This window comes from Larus michahellis, chromosome W (assembly GCF_964199755.1).
Source record: "Larus michahellis chromosome W, bLarMic1.1, whole genome shotgun sequence".
Taxonomy (NCBI): domain Eukaryota; kingdom Metazoa; phylum Chordata; class Aves; order Charadriiformes; family Laridae; genus Larus; species Larus michahellis.
In genome coordinates, this window is record NC_133929.1 from 5,913,496 (window position 1) to 5,929,967 (window position 16,472).

The following is a 16,472-nucleotide window of genomic DNA, read 5'->3' on the forward strand; positions in this document are numbered from 1 at the left end:
ATAGGACTGACACAAAAGAAACATAGACAGCCAAATCCCCTTCCTCTCTGTCTCCCTCCATCTCTCCATCAGTTTCTCTCAGTGCCTCTCCCTCTCTCGCAGCGTCTCTCCCCAAGACCATCGCCCCTGCACTCGCGCTCTCTCTGTCTCAGCACCACTCTCTCAGTTGCGCTCTCACCATCTATCTAGGGCTCTCAGTCTTGGGCCCTCTCTCACTCAGTCTCTTTCTGTCTTTTTTCTTGGCTTTCCCTCCCCCCCTCCATCCCTCTCTCTCATGTCGTGTCTCCCTCTGTGCCTCTCTCTTATGGTCTATCTCCCTCTCCCACAGCTTCTCTGGGCAACCCGTTCCAGTGTCTCACCACCCTCATCATAAAAAATTTCTTCCTTGCATCCAATCTAAACCTATCCTCTTTCAGTTTAAAGCTGTTGCCCCTTGTATTGTCACTACAGGCGCTGACAAAAATTCTCTCTCTGCCTTTCTTATAAGCCCCCTTTATATATTGAAAGGCCGCAATAAGGTCTCCCCGGAGCCTTCTCTTCTCCAGGCTGAACAACCCCAACTCTCTCAGCCTGTCCTCATAGGAGAGGTGCTCCAGCCCTCTGATCATCTTCGTGGCCCTCCTCTGGAGCCGCTCCAACAGGTCCATGTCCTTCTTGTGCTGAGGGCTCCAGAGCTGGACATAGGACTCCAGGTGGGGTCTCACGAGAGCAGAGTAGAGGGGGAGAATCACCTCCCTCGATCTGCTGGCCACGCTGCTTCTGATGCAGCCCAGGATGTGATTGACCTTCTGGGCTCCAAGCACACATTGTTGATTCATGTTGAGCTTTTCATCCACCAGTACCCCCAAGTCCTTTTCTGCAGGGCTACTCTCTATCACGTCATCCCCCAGCCTGTATTGATAACGAGGATTGTCCCGACCCAAGTGTAGGACCTTGCACTTGGCCTTGTTGAACTTCATGAGGTTTGCTCAGGCCCATCCCTCTAGCTCATCCAGGTCCCTCTGGATGACATCCCATCCCTCTGGCCTGTCAACTGCACCACGCAGCTTGGTGTCATTGGCAAACTTGCTGAGGGTTCACTTGATCCCACTGTCTAAATCATTGATGAAGATGTTGGACAGCACCGGTCCCAGTACAGATCCCTGAGGGACACCACTTGTCACCCCTCTCCATCTGGATATCGAGCCATTGACTACTACCCTCTGGATGCAACCATGCAGCCAGTTCCTTATCCACCGAACAGTCCACCCATCAAATCCGTATCTCTCCAACTTAGAGAGAAGGATGTTGTGGGGGACGGTGTCAAAGGCCTTGCAGAAGTCCAGATAGATGATATCCGTTGCTCTTCCCTTGTCCACTGATGCAGTCACTCCATTGTCATTTGAGGTAGAGCAGAGACAACTTTCTGTTCAGTGAGAGAGGCTCTTGCTCACACTTGTCGCTGTGGCAACCAGGGTCAGCTGACTTGGTTGTTTACTCTGTGGAGGGGTCACACCTGTGGGGAGGAGTGGACAGGTCAGGTGACCCAAACTGACCAATAGGGTATTCCATCCCATCTGCCATGCTCAGGATAAAAGCTGAGGGATCAAAGAGGTCAACTTGGCTCTTCTTTGATGGATTTCTTTCTTCACTGACTGTTGTCTGAGGAGGACCTGTCAGCTCATCTGCCTTTTGATCTTGGTCAGTGTGTTCCAGTTCCCATTTGTCACTGAGCCCAGTCTGGAACTTTCCCAGTGTCTGATGGTGACATCTTCCTAGGAACTTGATCTGGGTTTTTATATATTTATTTATATTGTATCTATTTCACTATTTCCTTTTTTTATTTTATTATTAATATTTCATTAAAGTAGTTTAGTTTTTTCCAAACTCATAGCTCGCTCTATCTCTCTTCTTCCTCTCCTCGGAGTGAGAGGTGGGGGAGAGCATCTCTCGTCTTGTCATTGGCCAACCCAGCTTGAAACACAACAAGTGTATATATTCTTTTATCTAAGAATACTCTACACTTCAAAGTTTTTATGTCTTTGTTCTAGACTATTTTCTTATCCTGTTTATCCCAACTGCCACGGATGTATAAACCGTTTACAACTTACTGTCTTGCAAATTCTATAAGAACTTTACTTGACAAGTACCTGGGTTTCGTGGCTGCTCATTTATTACTTACTGGTAACTCAGTTTTCATTTAAGAATGAGAAAAGGTAGTCATAATACTTTCCATCTGGAAGTGCTGATAGTGGTAATATGTAAAAATTCACTACTTTGTAATAAATAAAGCTGTGCATGAGCTCCCATAGAAGAGATCTCATGCTGTTTCATCTAACAATAATATTGGGTGAATGCCCCCTCCTTTCCACAATGTGAAACCACTTCCCTTCTCTCCAGCAGAGTAGAAACACTGATCTTTAAGTGATGGGGTGTTTGAGAGATGGACACTTTCCATACCTTTTGCTGAAGTCATAAGCTTCCAATGTAATAGTATTTCCAAATGCCACTCTTTTAGAGTAAATATTGATTGGAGCCTATGAATGTACATCTGCTTTTTCCAGGTGACAATCTAAACAGCATTAATGCACAGTGTTTTACACTCAAAGTCATGTTAGAAACAGAAGGAGAAAAAGAGACATTCCACCCACCTCCTAATTTGGATCACTTGCTTGAAAAAGAGACCTGAAATTTATGCTCTGCTGGGTACTAAGTACTTATGAATGTTGTGTTGCTGTTTTATAGTACTCCATGTAAAGTTTCACAGCCCCAACAAGAGGGGCAATATTTAGGATTTTATCTTGCTCAATATGTAACACTTAAGTTGTCCCTGTAACAAAGGCAGGTTAGCAGTAAAAGAAGGTGATTGCTGAAATGCTTGATATAACAATGCCTAAATCTACATTATTGTTTTCAACACAAATTTCATTCTTACATTAAGGAACATGACATGTTCCTTCATGCACAAAAGGCCTATTGCATATAATAAACTGGAAAAATTCATCCTATGATGTTTTTTCTTCATGACCACCTGCCTTCATAGGAAATTTCAGCAGATGTTTTTTCCTATTGTATGCCATTCCAGTGGATGAAAAGCTGGACATGAGCCAGCTACGTGCACTTGCAGACCAGAAAGCCAACCACGTCCTGGGCTGCATCAAAAGAAGTGTGGCCAGCAGGTCGAGGGAGGTAATTCTCCCCGTCTATTTTGCTCTCATGAGACCCCAGCTGGAGTATTGCATTCAGCTCTGGGGCCCCCAGCACAAGACAGACATGGACCTATTAGAGCAGGTCCAGAGGAGGACCACGAAGATGATCAGAGGGATGGAACACCTCTCCTATGAAGACAGGCTGAGAGAGCTGGGGTTGTTCAGCCTGGAGAAGAGAAGGCTCCGGGGAGACCTTATTGCGGCCTTTCAATATATAAAGGGGGCTTATAAGAAAGGCAGAGAGAGAATTTTTGCCAGCGCCTGTAGTGACAATACAAGGGGCAACAGAGCCCAGGACGTGGTTGGCTTTCTGGTCTGCAAGTGCACGTAGCTGGCTCATGTCCAGCTTTTCATCCACCAGTATCCCCAAGTCACTTTACGCAGGGCTGCTCTCAAGCCATTCACCCCCCCAGTCTGTATTGATACTGGGGATTGCCCTGACTCAAGTGCAGGACCTTGCACTCAGCCTTGTTGAACTTCATGAACTTTCCTGAAGGACTGCAGCCCATGGGAAAGACCCCACACTGGAGGAGGGGAAAAGCGTAAAGAGGAAGGAACAGCAGACAGGAGGTGTTACGTACTGACAGCAACCCCACCCTACCCCCTCCCACCCACGCCCACAACCCCACACACATGCACACCCCCCACCCTACCCCCACCTTGTACCATTCCCCATCCCCCCTGTGCTGCTGTGGGGTGGAGATGGAGAGGTAAAAGAGTCAGGAATGAAGGAGTGAAGTTGAGCAGGGAAAAAGGGGTGGGGGGAAAGTGTTTTAATTTTTGTCTTTGATTCTCACCATCCAAAGCTAAACTGTCAGTAAATGAAATTAATTGTGCCCAAGTCAAGTCTGTTTTGCCTGTGATGATAATTGTTAAGTGATGTTGTATTCTTTATCTCAGTCCATGAGCTTTTTTATCTTATTTTCTGTCCTTGTCCTGTTGAGGAGAGGGAGTGAGAGAGCGTCTGAATGGGCATCTGACACTCAGCTACAGTCTACCCACAATACTTATGTGGAATAAATACTAAATTGGCTAAAAAATACAAAAGTACAGCATTGTTCACACATTAAGGAAAAGTATAAAATCAAGAGGCTTCTGAGGTAGAAAATAGCCACAGCTGGCATGAAGGACACAACATCCCTGATAAGCTACATGAGGTACGGGACGGGATGCAATTATTCCGTGGCTTTACCTTATGATGTATAGCGGATACAGGAATGGGATGATACCATGAAACAGATAAGCTGCCAATTAGCTGCCCGCTAGATGCTCAGAGCCAACATTTTGTCAAATTTTGATGAAATGCTGTCCTTTGTGTGAACTTTGCTCATTATAATGTCATTATAATACCAAAACACACCTCCATCCCGAAGGCTACCCGCCTCCAAGGTGCGACCACTCCTCCTTGAGCCTGCGCCCTGAATTTCTCGTAAACTATACCTTTAATTGTGAAGCGAGAGAAATTTACACCAATCATGATAAAAGTATGTATGACTAAAGTCACTCAAACGCCACCTTGAAGATAACAAATAGTATAAAAATAGCCCAAGAGAGGGGGGATACCCAGGGAAGACACCATCATAAAGAATTCCATCACTGACTTCTGGGATCAGTCGACGGGCTGAGCCTCTCTTCCCCCCCATAGGGACGCCTTTGGGTAAGACTTAGATTATACCGAGTGCTTCCTCGGGAAACTTAGAAATTTCTCTAGAGACTCTCTTTTTCTACATTTAAAGCCAGGCTGTATCGTTTATAACTTTGTCGCGCGTTTTGTATATGTAACAATACTTTCATTTGCACGTGCTTTGCAGACAGTGTATTTATCACCGGCAATCCTAAGAACCTATATATCTGTTGTTTAAATAAACTGCACTTTTTTAAGTAGCTAGCTGTTTTGGTTTCTCACTGAACGCGACCAAAGACTCGAGAGTGGCCGTGCTAGTTCATGAGCACGACTAGACTGAAGGTGCAGTCCACTATTAGTGTATCCAAATCGTAATAGTTTAATACATATTAAACGCGATTGGACTGATAGTGCTGAATTGGGCATCACTCAGAATTTAAACCTAGCTGCACCTAGCCTCCCACCTCGGTGAGGAGTGTTAGAACGCAAGGGGGTTTATCTTCTGCTAAAACCGCTTTGCCCCTTTTCACGCAACAACTTGGTATCTTTCTCTCAGTCTCTTTCAGTCTCTCTTTCGGTGCCTCTCTTTCTCAGTCTCTCTGCCAGTCTCTCTGCCAGTCTCTCTCTCTGTTTATCTATCTCTCCTAGTCTCTTGTTTCTCTCATGTGCTCGCCCAGATCCTATCACTTTATCTGTCTCAGTCTCTTTTTCCTTCCTCTCACTCTTTATCTCTTTATCTCTCCGTCTCTCTCTCCCCCTGCCCACCCACCACACCACACCCCCACCCCAATCCATTGCAGAACATTTGGCATCATGGACAGGATCTTGATAAGAAATGCCATTTTGGAAGAGGAATAGTGGAGAGCAAGAAAATCTCAAATGGGTACCAGGCTGGCACTGCACACAAGCACGGGGGGCTTGTCACACAGTGTTTGGCCTGGGTGATCCCACTGGTGAGTTGAGAAACTGAGAAGGAATTACCCCAGTGCCTTACCCTTGAGGATATTAAGAAATATTTAGAGAAGCATGGGGTAGGACAGGGCAGAGGGCAATGAGATCTAAATAGCATCTGGTTATTGTTAACTTGCCTTTGGCGACTGTGAGACCCTAAAAAGTGAGCAAAAGAAAACGAGGGAATTAGGGAATTACAAGCACAGCTAGTAAATCTGGAGACCCAGTTGCACTCAGATAAATTGGAAGCCTGGGCATGGGGGGATGTGCCAGAAATTCAAGTATGCACAATGAAGAAGGGGCAGAGTGCCTGCACTGGGTGATGGGGGCATAGTTAGTTACCTCAGTGATTATTGGAATGGCAGCAGTGGGGATTCCTCTACCAAGGAATGGACTGAATGGTCCAAGGACGAAAATGGTAGAACAATCCCAGTGTGCCCTTTGGTTATTAAGAAAGCAAAAGGACCCTCCCCCAGGGTGCAGCAGAATACGATATCAGTGCAAGACTATACTCAGACCAAGCTGTGGAATGTGGCAAACTTATATTGTCAGAAGCCTGGAAAAAGATTAGGACAATGGTTACTGTGAGTGTGGGACCAAGGAGGGGACAGTGTACTACTGAGAAGTGACGCATCTGGGAGCAATTTCCCAAAATCCAATGCTGATGTAATGATTAAAAGGTGCTCAGGCAAATGGAAATGTGATTTATTCTGTTTGGGAATGGTTGCAGGGGACAGTAAAGCTAAAGCGCTCCTCCCCATTTGATTGGACTGATAGAACAGTGACATGGAAGTATAGGGGGGGAAGGGGTGGTATTTGAGAGAACTGGCTGTTCAATAGGGTGTTTACAACCCTGCCTTCACTAGCCCAAATTTAGAGGTATTTACCTCAGGAATGTAATCCAGACTTTTAATCTTAAAAGGACCATCATATAATTTCTGGGAGCAGCTCAGGGGAAAGCAGTCATGATGTAATTCTAGCACTAGAGCAGTTAGGAGAATATCAAACTGAAAGGATGAGAGGAGATTATTCTTTGTGGATAAACTGTAAAAGAAAAAAGTTATCTGAAAGGATATGTACGTAGCTTTACTCCAGTCCAGAGTCCCAAAAGACAAAATTGATGGGAAACCTACCCCCTATTTATGGGGAAAATATCCCTTTTGAGGGAAAAAGATCATAAAAGGAAATTAGGATGATGGACAGACCGATTACACCCTCTGCTCTGGTGAAGTCAGTTCTTCGCCAGCCAAGGAGGGAGACAAAGATGCTTAGTATAGCATTACTAAGGGAATTTGTTTTCATGTATTAGCTATGCACAGAGTGGTGCCCCAGCGTAATGCATGGAGGACCTCAAGAAAGAAAACCAATATTTATTTTCTCCAAATAGGTATTACACATGAGTAACCACCAATAAGTTTAAGACACACACATAGTAACAAAATACTGTAACCAATCTGATAAAGGGACGCGGTGCATAACCAATCAGGGAAATCTGCTCACACATTGGGGCCATGGTTATGTGCTTGGCCTCCTTAGTCAAATCTCCTATTGTTTTATCATCGGTATGGGGTGTTCTCAGCCGGTGAGAGCCAGTTTAGGTTGGTCTTCAGGTCATGTTGACCCTGAGATTAAAAGCTCATAGTTCCTGGTAGTGTTCGTTCTTCTAAGCAAGTCGTATTGCAGTTAGCATCTTGCCTTTCACAGTCCCTCCTCTTCTTTTGTCCGTCAGGGCCTATTTACTTAATATAATACTTGGGAGGTACTCAAGGTGTTAATGATCTTGAACAGGCCATGTCTGCTCTATTTGGCCCTGTACTTAGGGCTTGAGAAGCCCATATATTATTAATATAATCTGTAACTTATAATATTCTTGGGAAAGATAAACTGTACATCAGTCAAGGGGTAGAATGTATTGATGCTGACTGGGAGATCACTGCACATCAAGGAGTTAGTGATCCACATAACAGTTAACCTGAGTGGGTCCAGGCCTATGCTGTGCTGTGCTGCACATACAGCATGGCCTTCAGGCCTGTGTTGTGCTGCACAAATTCCTTGGCTGCATAATAAACTCAGCCTGCTCATTGTAACAGAAGAGCATGCAGGCAGCTCCCGCTCGGTACCTGTGATTATGCCACCTGCGTGGCCTTGCCTTTATCTAAAAGTGCAGCAAGAAGTTGTTGTGCGAACATCCTTTATGAATAGAGTTGTTTCCTTGTAAGAAAATCCTAGAATAGCTCAAATGACCAAAAAGGAGGAACTTCTCTTCACAGATGGGATCTGTGCAGGACTCACACAAAAATAACATTGACAGCCAAGTCCCCTTCCTTCTATTCAGCTGGTAGAGATAGGTCACTACTGAAAGCACACACACAACACTCTCTAGATTCACAAGTACACGCGCATTCGTGGATCCCTCGAGTACTAGCACAGCCCCTTCTGTCCACCTGGTACCCCTGCCCGGATCCTGGTCCTGCTTCTCGGGTCTCCTATTTGCCAGCTAGTCCAGCTTGGTGCTCGCTAGCAAGCACACATGTGCTCACACACTCTTCCCACAGGCACTCCACATTTGCAAGTCCCCCTGGAGATACCCCAGCCTAGATCCGAAGCCCCTCCCCCCCACTTCTCGTTTGCTCATCCAGCTTGAAGTTTGGTAGCAAATTACACACCCACACCCCTATGCACACCAGGAGGTTTGGGGAAGATACAGTCATTTGGCCCCTCCCCAGCAGCTGGCACCAGACATGTGGGCTGTGACCCATGGTCCTGCTCTAGCCACTGGTGCTGAGCCCCTCACTTGCCTCACTCACACCAATCCCCTGCCAGTAGCTGGTTTTCAGAATACACACCGTTCCCCCCCAGCAGCTGATGGCAGAGATGCCCACTTGCTCCATTAGCTGACGTTAAGACACCACTCACTCAAATAGCTGATATGACATGCCAAGGGTGCCTATGCCCTGGGTCTCCTGGGTCTGACTCCAGTAGCTGGCGCTGAATCCTCTCACGCTGGTTTCCCCAGTAGCTGGCACTCTGGGCATAAAGTCTGTAGGACCCTCCCTAGATCCAGACAGCTATCTCCCCTCCAACTACTGATGCCTGAACCCCGCTTGCTCAAGTAGCTGGCACTACAGACCATAGGGTGCCTACACCCCTGGTCTGGCTCCAGTAGTTGGAAACAAATTCCACTCACACACACGCAGGTCTCATCAGTCACTGGCACTTCAGTCCTTGCAGCACACACACACAAGACAGAGAGTGAGATTATGCAGAGTGATAGTTAAGAAAAGATTTAATGAGAAGATAGAAGAAGATAGGACAGACTGCAGTGATCAGGTGCAGGGCTCAGCCAGACAAGCATACTGACCGACCCCATTTTGTTTCTGGTTATTGTCTGTTAACGCTAATGGTACCTAATTTTAAAACTTACTTTTGTACAGTGTCTCAAAACCAGGCTTTCCAAGTTATATTAAATATTTTAGTCTCAACAAAAGCCAAGCTTAAGCATAATAGCCTGTTAAGAAATCTATTTCAGCTTCAGGAGGATCAGGTATATCACAGAATCACAGAATGGTTCAGGTTGGAAGGGACCTTAAAGATCATCTAGTTCCAACCCCCCTGCCATGGGCAGGGACACCTCCCACTAGACCAGGCTGCTCAAAGCCCCATCCAGCCTGGCCTTGAACACTTCCAGGGATGGGGTATACACAATTTCTCTGGGCAACCTGTTCCAGTGCCTCACCACCCTCACAGGAAAGAATTTCTTCCTGATATCTAATCTAAATCTACCCTCTTTCAGTTTGAAACTGTTACATTTAATAACTTTGAAAAATGTGTTGGTTTATATTCTTAATTAACATCTTTGTAGAGGGTTGAAATCAAGTCATTAATGGTCTACAGTTAATAGAATATAATTCCACACATGTACACACCCAAAAGCCACAGCAAGACTAACAAAAATACAGCTTGATCTGTTTATTGTTATTATTTTAGTACTTTATAGTTCTATGTCTAAAAAATCAGTTTTAGATATTTTATTAAAAATCATCTTAAAAATGATACAAAACAGAAAATCAAGTTATTTTTCTTTGCATGTCATCTCCTTCTATGGAAAGCCCCTCCCTTTTTCTAAATATTTGTGAGTATGAAAGAATCTTCAGCATAGACTTACTATTGTATACAGTTTAACCCAACAAAAAAAATTTTGTGCCATACAGAAATAATGAATCAATCTGTTTTCTAAACTAACTAAACTAGTAAATCTGCACATGAGGAGCAACAGATTTAGAAGATAAGGAAGGTTTATGATTCTGTTTATTTTTAAGAAGTCATGATGTTGTACCAGGTCTTGCTGGGATGGAGTTAACTTTCCTCATAATAGCCTATATAGCCCTGTGCTTTGCATTTGTGGCTAGAACAGTGTTGATAACACACCGAACTTTTGGCTACTGCTGAGCAGTGCTCACAGCATCGAGGCTTTCTTTTGGGGGTCCAATGTGGGGCCTGAGACAACGGCAGTTTTGATTTGAGCATGCTATTAGTAGTACTTATTAATTGGCAGGCTTCTTTGCAGGGCATGGAGTTTGCTTGCTTCACTGTATAACAAAGACTACGGCTCGTTAGTGACTGCTTTCGGCTCTTGCTGTTTGCTGCACTGCTTATCTCTGTTTTGCTGGGCCTGAGAACATTTTTATAAAAATAGTGTCTATGCGCTTGGCCCTGGCATTGATGCTCTTACTGTGCTGTGCGAGCTATTTTGCAGAGAGAATGAGGGATTACACTTCCCTCTTCTCCTCTGGGACTGATATGGATAGTTTTGTTGCATAGACTCCCATGGATGCATACTAAGGATACATGCACATCCTTATGTAAGCTGTTTGATCCTACTATCTCTAACACTGTTGGCTTTTTGACAGGTTTGTGGAACCTGATTTCATCCCAGCATAAGAGGAGACAACTTTTGGGTGAGGCAATACTGAAATGTGCCCTGAGGTGGTCGTTCCCTGGGTGGCAGGGTGTGTGGAAGGATTTGGGAAAGTGCTTAGGATGGTTATCATCTCCCACAGCCTAGGATTTTATGCATGAACAGGGAAGTAATCCTGTTGAATTTATTATTATGAATTATTATGAATTGATAGAAGGGTGCCTTACCTCAATGAAACCCAGCAGCTTCTAGCACTGTACTGGGGCTTGGCCTGTGCCTATTGAGCCACTGTTCAGTACTATCAGAGGAGCATGTTTAAAACAGGGACCCAAACCACCTCTGAGAATGCCATGATTGAGACAGGGACCCAAACTACATCTGAGGGCACCAGAGTTGAGACAGGGACCCAAACCACACCTGAACACACTATGGTTGGGCTGGGGACCCAAACCCCAACTACAGTAATCGCCCCAGTAGTCAAAAAGAAACAGTAAACATGGAGGTTGATGGGTCCATATAAACGATTAGTAAGAGAAGAGAAGGAGGAAGGGTCTGATCAGGAAGCCGGTCCTTCAGCAAAGAAACAGGAGGAAGTGAGAGGAATCACACAAGAGGCAGAAGCTACCCAGTCCCTTACCCTGGGCAAGCTTCAAGATATGTAGAAAGATTACAGATGCCAGCCAGGTGAGTGGATTGCTGCCTGGCTGCTCTGATGATGGGATAGTGGGGCCAACAGTCAGAATTGGAAAGTAAGGAAGCCCAACAACTGGGATCTCTCACTGGGAACTGGGGAATTGACAAAGAAATCGGAAAAGAGGGAACAATCTGCAGTCTCTGGAGGTGGTTCCTGTCAAGTGCAAAGGCAATATATCTGTTCAAGGAAGGTCTTGTGAATTACCAAGGGAAGTGGACTACTGCCGAGGAAGGCATCCAGTACCTGAGAGAATTAGCAGTGCTGGAAGTCATCTACAGTGAGGAGGGGTGTCCAATACACCTGGAATTGACTGTCCCAGGGTTACAGTCAGCTTGTGTGCCCTCTCTGTTGAATGACCAGAAAGAAGAACTATTTTGAATGGGGCCCTAAGTGATAGAAGGCCTTTGGACAGGTCTTTCTTGGCCTCTTTCTCAGCCTCTCAGTTTCTTGCTCTCTCTTGGCCTCTCTCAGGCTCGCTCTTTCTCAATGTCTCTGTCTTGCTATCTTTCTCCCTGTCTTTCCCCACCTCTCTGTCACTGCCCCTCCCCCTTAATTCTCTCAGCCTCTCACTTTCTCAGTCTCTCTGTCACCCTCTGTCACGTTAAAAGGACTGTAGTTTCGATATTTGTCTGTCAGAGTCCCAGGACTTTCACTGATTTACTACCAGAGTCCCACCAAAGGACTTTCACTGAATCAGATTCACAAATAATCGAAATTAGTTACTTTATTGAGAGCGACAGTCGCAGATTCGAGATTGTCGTTGATAAATTCACTGACTACAATAGCACTAATTACTTAAGGTTAATATTGCTAGCAAAAATAACGATAGTACAACAACCCGGGGCAACATTCCCCAGAGGGTGAAGGCGCAGCGCTTACCCAGAAAGGCGTCCCTGCCTGGGGTGGAGGAAGAGAACGCAGCCCATGGACTGGTCCGTCAGGTATCAAGTTTCTTCTCTCCCAATTTAACAGTCATTTTCTCCATCCTTTTATCCCCAAAATTATGAGGTTTCCCTCCCCTAGGTGACGTGTAGTATGATTTGGGTGGAGAGACGAGTGCTATAGTCATATATGTTTAGCATGAGCTCTAAAATCTTCCTTAGCATATGCAGGGGTGTCAACTTTAATATGCATTTCACAGGTAATGAGGCAAAGGTCAATTACCAGACATGGTAGCCTATGGAGGAAACAAAGAGCTGCACAAGGTCTCTGTTATCTTGATTTTACTGTCTCTGCTGAGGAAAAGCAGGGCTGTCCTGGCTCCCCAAGACTACCCCGTCATTTATGTATCCTGCGATAGCCAGACAAGTCTTCACTCCCCTGGGTTGCACAAGAGATAGCAAAGCGAGTCTTAATTGCTCTTTGAGCACAGAGACTTCACCTCATTATCCAAATTCCACACCCTCTCCCTCTCTGTCTCAGTCTCTCCCCTTCTCCGGGTCTCTTCCCCCCGCGTCTGTCTTATAAAGGGGAAATTCAAATTGTAAATGCTCAGCAGTGGTAATTTGTGACCAAGGGATGATCTGAGGAGGAGGGCAATAAGTCCCAACTGCAGAAGGGGTTAAACTGGCTGGAAGCAGGAATGCCAGACAGAACAACTCCCTCCAAGGGAGTGGTGTTTCCCTTGGTGATAAGAAACAGCACCAGCATTGTCTTGTTGCCATCCTGGAATGCTCAGGGGCCACCTTTGGGCAGCAGAGCTGGGCTGGGGGATGGACCCACAGCCGGGCTAAGGTGCCCCATGAACTGCTCTCGAGATTGGTGCTGGCGCAAGTGTATATAAGGAATCTGTTTGTGATGCATCTTTGCAGACTCCATGTAGAACTGCTTATTGTGGTAGGACTCTGCCCAATGCATTGTTCATTAATTTTTTTCTTTTATATTTTAGCACGAACGTGTGTTTAATGCGCCTCAAGGGTTACCATAAAAATTCCACAACACTTTGTTTCTTGATCTCGCTCAGTCTGTCTCTCTTATTCTCTCTCCCTCCCCACCCTGTATCTCCCACCTCTCCTCCCACCTCTCTCAGTGCCTCTATCTCTTGTGCTCTCTTCACCCCCCCACCCCCGTTGTGTGTCTGTCTCTTGGGCTCTCACCCTTTCCTCTCCCTCTCTCTGGCTCCCTCTGCCTCTCTCAATTTCTCCGTCGGTCTCGGTCTCTTGGTCTCACTCGCTGGTTTTGGCTTCTCTTTGCCGGTTGCCGGTCTCTTGGTCTCTCTCTACTTTCCGGGTTATCTCTCAGTCTCTCTCTACCTCCTAAGCTCTCTTGCTGTCTCTTTCTCCCTCAGTCACGCTTTGTCCCTCTATATCTCCCCAGCCCCCTCTCAATGTCTCTCTCTCTCTCTCTGTGTCACCTCTCTCTCTCCTCCCCCTTCCCCTCCATCTGCAGCGCCTCCCTCCCTATCTTTCTCTCCGGCTCTCTCTTGTTCTCTTTCTCTCTCTCTCTCTGCTTCAGCCTCTCAGCCTTTCTCTCTCCCCTCACCACCTCTTGGTCCCTCTCTCAATCTCTTTATCGCTCATCCACTCTCAGTGCTTCGCTCTCTTTCTCTCGGTCTTTATGTCTCTCCCCGCCTCGATCTTTCTCTCTCGCGGTTCCTCTATCAGTCCCTCTCCATCTCCTTTGGTGTCTCTCTCTCAGTTTCCCTCTGTAATAAATAGCTAGATCCCTTAAACAGAAATGGCACTTATTTTATTATAGGGACAAAGCCAATAAAGCAAAAGCACAGCGCTGGGTGCATGACTCAAGTCAGAGGCACACCAGCTAATACTTCACCCACGTCTTATATACATTCAATATTGCATACGTATTCACTATTTTAGACAGAGTAATTGTTTATGATGATTGATTATCATTAGTCCTTTTTCTCTTCTATTTGTGCGTTTCCTTCTGACAATTGTTTCTGAGGATCGATGATCTTCGGTTCCCTTTTCCCATGCATCTGTTTCCTTCTGGTAGGATCAGCTCCCTTTTCCCATGCATGTGTTTCCTTCTGGTAGGATCGATTATCATCAACTCCCTTCTCCTATGCATCTGTTTCCTTCTGTTAATCACTTGTGGAGTCTTTTGGAGAAGTTCTCTTTTGTTTCTCTCGGATGTTTTTCTTCATAGCTGCTGTTAGTTGTTATCTTTGAGGTTTCTCATGTTTCCTAATTTACTAAAGGTTAGTTACCCTTATAAGTCAAAGATTTATAGCCTTGTTATTATGGCGAAAGCCAACAATACCTTCACTATTTTTCACAATTCCCCCTTTTTGTCTTTTATACTACATTTGGCTTGAGCCATAACTTTCATTTTGCTTAATCCATTTGTTTTGTTCATAGATCGATTCTGCTTCTTCCAATTGTTGTGGAGTATTTCTTATTTTCCTTAATACCATTATCTTTTTAGTTGAGCCTGAGGCTGCCAATTTTGGATTCTTGGATATGGAAACTACTTGCATGCTTTGGACTACTGTTGTAATTAAGCGTATAAAACAAGGGATTAAGCAAGGAAGAAATAATAAACCAGCAATTGAACAAAAGAGAATGTAGCCTAGTTTCTTCCACCAGGTTCCCCCAAAAACATTATTCCACCAATTATCATTTAACATAGATTCCCATTTTTGAACCGGTACATGCGCAATTTTCCGGATTTCTTCTGTTATTTCCAATATTGCATCCCCATTATCATCTATCTTTAAACAACAATCTGAAGTGTTCCATTTTCCACAAACGCCCCCTTCTTCCGCCAGTAAGTAGTCTAAGGCTAATCGGTTTTGGTAGATAGCAGCCCTCATTTGTTTTTGCTGTTTCGTTATTAGATTTATTGCTTGAGTTGTTCTATTAGATATTATTTCTACAACCGCCTGTAGTCGGACAATGCGGTTTAACATATAAATGGGAGTCCGGTAACCCCAGCTGCCATCTTGAGCCCAAGTGGCTGGTCCGTATACTTGGATTATCTGTTCAGGAGGCCAATCCTCTTCACCCCACCTCTGAGATCCTCCTATAATACCTCTTTTAGTTCTTTTTAAGGACTCATATACCGGTACTCCTAAGTCATCCCCTTTTGGTCCAGGCAATAAGAAAAATCCCGGCTGGATAATACCAAGGGTACAGCTACCCTTCCACTTAGAAGGTAGTTCTGAATAAGCTCTTTTTCCGCATATCCAGAATAACCCTTCAGGGGCTTTCCAAAACTCTGTCTGCATCTCCGCTATATTTTCCCAAAACTTGGATATTTCTGGAATGTTTTGATAAGGGTTTAGGACCGTTTTTTTTTATTTAAAAAGTCTGGTCATACTGTCATACTCACAATTTCCTGTATTATTAGTTAGAGCCCATACCCATTTTGGCTTTTCTGGGTACCACCAGGTGGAAGTCCCATTGCTGATTTTAAGTCTTTTACAAGGAGAATGTCCCACACTCTTTAAATAATTTTTACCCTCTCTCCGTAGGCATTCCTCCCCTATTGTGATAGAACTCAAAATCCATCCCTCAGGTCGGTCTTCTCGTGTGCTACTGGTACGATTCCATTTAAGGAGTTCCACTGGCCCTAAACTGCTCCCTTTCCAAGGCCACTCTTCCGTCATTAAAGGCCCTCCGCAAATCCAGCAATTTGTTACATTTAATTCCCTGCTTATTCTTTCCCCCAAATCTACAAACAAATTCTTTCCTAATGTTGGGAGTCCTATTTCTTCCTCCAACTGCTTTCTGATTTTTGCATACAATTCTCCATCAAATCTTGGAGTTATTTTTTTCTTAATTTGCTCAATTTTATTTTTCACTATTTCGGCTTTTATCATATCTTGTACCCCACCTCCGTCTGATATGTCCCAATGCCTGGCTTTAGTAAAGCAGAGCCATTGTTCCCCTCTAGGACAATGTACTCCTAGTCTTGTTCCGCCTATTCCTAAATTCTTCCCAACCCAATATTCGTGTTGGTCGTATTTGCACACTGTTAACTCATGGCGGTTATAACAGAGGCTGTTGATATGCGAATGCACTGTCATAGTGGAAACCATCTTCCTATTCCAGGAGACCTGCTGGTAACACTTCATGCATTCGTTACTGGATACTAAGGATACCGCTAATAACCATACGAGGAGTGGAGGTCCAG